Raw genomic sequence first — 3,287 nt, 5'->3', positions numbered from 1 at the left:
TTACAAAATTTCACAACTCTTTCTTTAATCGTTTTATTGGGGGCTCGTAGAACCCTTATCACAATCCATATATCAGCCATTGTGTCAAGCACATTTGTACATATGTTGCCGTCATCATTCTCAAAACATTTGCTCTCCACTTGAACCCCTGGTATCAGCTCCTCATTTTTTTATCCTCCCTCCCCTCTCCCCCATAAACCCTTGATAATTTATAAATTATTATTATTTTTTCAAAAAAAAGAGTTGTACAAAATTTCTAAAGCAAAGGCTCTGAGTAAAAGGGAAATGAGGGGGATGTCTTTCCATTTTTGTATTGAGAAATTATATGTACATAGTTTTTCTTTTCAATTTGTATTTAGTCTTATACTTTATACATAAAGAGAGTATTGTTTTGTTTTTTTACACACTACCCCCAAGTCAATTTTTCAGGTTTTTTGTTTGTTTGTTTGAGATGAATTTGTCACTAAAGTCTCCAAGTCCATATCAAATTTATTTTTCTCTCTCTTACTTTTAAGCTATTCAAACTATTTAGTCTCAAGAAATTGGAAATCTAGAGAAATTGTTTGTTTTTAATGAAATATACTGTATATATTTACACTGCCAATCTCAAGAAATGAAATCAACAATATCCCGTGAAACCCTGCATATATACAGTTATTTTCCTCCCTCTCCCCCACCATCCTTCCTCCCACTCAGTAACCTATCCATACCCTCTCCCTGTTCCCAATCCCCATCCCTGGCCTTCTACTAGTCCTCAAAGTCTTGTCTATTGGTGTATAAACCACATTTCTTTTTCCTTATAACAATGGTGTTCATAAATATCCATCTTTGTAAGATTGGCTGACTTTGCTAAGTATAATGATCTCTAGCTTTGTCCGTGTCTTGCGGTGTTTAAGAGCATTGTCATTGTTTCTTGGTTTGTTTAGTCATTGTTTTTTATTGATGCATTATATTCCATATTATGAATGTGCCAGAGCTTGTTTATCTATTCTTCCACAACTAGAGTTTTTGGTTGTTTCCATGTTTTTGCTATGATGGAAATTGCTGCCATAAGCATTGGTGTGCATATGTCTGTTCATGTTGTATTCTTGATTTCTTTAGTACATAAAATCTCTCAGTAAAGAGATTGCTAGATCATAAGGTACTTGTATTTGCATTTGTTTAAGGAAATGTCATACTTAGTTCCATAGTGATTGTAGAATTCTACAGTCTATCTGCATCGCCTCCAACATTTATTACTTTCTGTTTTTATTGAATGTTGATAAAAGTGTTGGTGTGAGGGGATATAACATTGTATTTTAATGTGTATTTTCTCTTATTGCTAATGATTGAAAACATTTCTTCATATGGCTGTTGACCACCTGGATATTATCTTTGATAAATTGACTATTCATATTTTGTGTCCATATTCTGATAGAGTTATTTGTATTTTTCTTATTAAGATGTAATTTTATAATAGATTTTGGAGATTAGCCTTTTATCTGGTGTATTATTTTTTTATTTTTTATTTTTTTTTCTGGTGTATTATTACTGGATGTATTTTCCCAATCTGTGGATTCTCTGTTGACTCTTTTGATAAAGTCTTTTGATGTGCCTAAATATCATCTTTTCAGTAAGTCCCAATTTGTTTTGTTTTAATTAAGTAATCAGGATTTTTATAAGGTTTAGGATACAAAACGTCCAACAAAGATTACAAGAGATATTTATTTAAAACAATACATTTGCAGCCCAGAATAGGTTTTAAATGACATATTTCAGGTTGAACCAACTTCATAAAATTACTCTGAGGGAAGAAAAAATCACACCATTGTGAATGAGGGGGAGTGTGGAGTGGAGACCCAAAGCCCATCTATAGACAATTGGGCAACCCCTTCACAGAAGGGTCACAAGGAAGAGACAAGCCAGTCAGTATGCAGTATAGCACCTACAAAACATACAACTTTCCTCTAGTTCCTAAATGCTTCCTCCCCCGCACTATCATGACCCTAATTCTACCTTACAAATTCGGCTAGACCAGAGGGTGTACACTGGTACAGATAAGAGCTGTAAACACAGGGAATCCAAGACAGATAAACCCTCGGGATCAATAATGAGAGTAGTAATACAGGGAGGGAAGGGGGAAGGAGGGGGCAGAAAAGGGGAACCTATCACAATGATTGACATATAACACCTCCCCAGGGGGGACAAACAACAGAAAAGCAGACAATGTAAGATATGAAAATAACAATAATTTATCATTTATCTCGGGTTCATGAGGGAGGGAGAGAAAAAATGACGAGCTGATACCAAGGGCTCAAGTAGAAAATGTTTTGAGAATGATGATGGCAACAAACATACAAATGTGCTTAACACGATGGATGGATATATGGATTGTGATAAGAGCTGTAAAGGGCCCAATAAAACAATTAAAAAGAAGAAGAAGCATGCTAAAAAAGAAAAGGGAAAGAATAAATCAAAGCCCTGAAAACAAAAATATACTCTGAGGAGTTTCCCCCAGAGATTTCTTCTCTCACTTTTCTTTCCCGAATCACCTCTTTCAGATATGGTTCCAGGAAAATGTATCCTCCTCATATTTTGTCCACTGCTCTTTAGGCAAGATCTCTTGCCTCATGGTCAAATCCAAGACCCTCTTTTTGTGAAACATCCTGTTAGAAACGTTTTCAGGAAGCTTTCTTATGGCTTCTTTGACGTCTTCGTTCTCGTGTACTGTGCTATCTTGCATTAATGTGACTTTATTAAACCCGGCAGGGTTGTAATACTGTTTTGAATGCCATCCAGCCACTAGCCTGAAGCTTCAACGGTGGGTCTGTTCACCATTTTAACATTTGCCTTGTGTGTAGCTTTGGAGCTGTGGTAGTGTAGTGGTTACAAGTTGGGCTGTGATCCTCATAGTTGGCAGTTCAAAACCACCAGCAGCCCCAAGGGAGAAGGGCTAGGCTCTCTACTCCTGAAAACAGTTACAGTCTCAGAAAACCAGAGGAAGTCGTCATGAGTCAGCATTGACTAGATGGCAGTGAGTTTGGGTTTTTTGCTATAGTGTGGATATTTTTTCATTATGTTCAGTAATGTGTTTATACCTTGTATTAGGGTCCTTAAAAGTGTCGATGTTTAGTTTCTTTGGGGTGACGTCATCACATCTGAGGTTTGGCGCGTGCCTATATTAGAGGTAAGAATCTAAGAGCATGGTATAGCTCTTGGCCTTTTCAACTTTTCATCTACTGTAGGACCTCACTGAGAAATTTAAACATAGCAGTAAATGTGGGTTGAATTTAATTTTGTAAACAATT

General features: G+C 36.3%; 1 pseudogene; it reads right to left on the bottom strand.

Annotated features, from left to right (window-relative positions):
- Nucleotides 1–2,426: 2,426 nt before the first annotated feature.
- On the bottom strand, nucleotides 2,427–2,817 carry LOC142426752 (cytochrome b-c1 complex subunit 7 pseudogene; annotated as a pseudogene).
- Between the last annotated feature and the right edge of the window lie 470 nt (nucleotides 2,818–3,287).

Source organism: Tenrec ecaudatus, chromosome 14, assembly GCF_050624435.1.
Source record: "Tenrec ecaudatus isolate mTenEca1 chromosome 14, mTenEca1.hap1, whole genome shotgun sequence".
Classification (NCBI taxonomy): Eukaryota; Metazoa; Chordata; class Mammalia; order Afrosoricida; family Tenrecidae; genus Tenrec; species Tenrec ecaudatus.
Note: the sequence above shows the minus strand (reverse complement) of the source record. Positions and strands in the feature narration are given on the sequence as shown.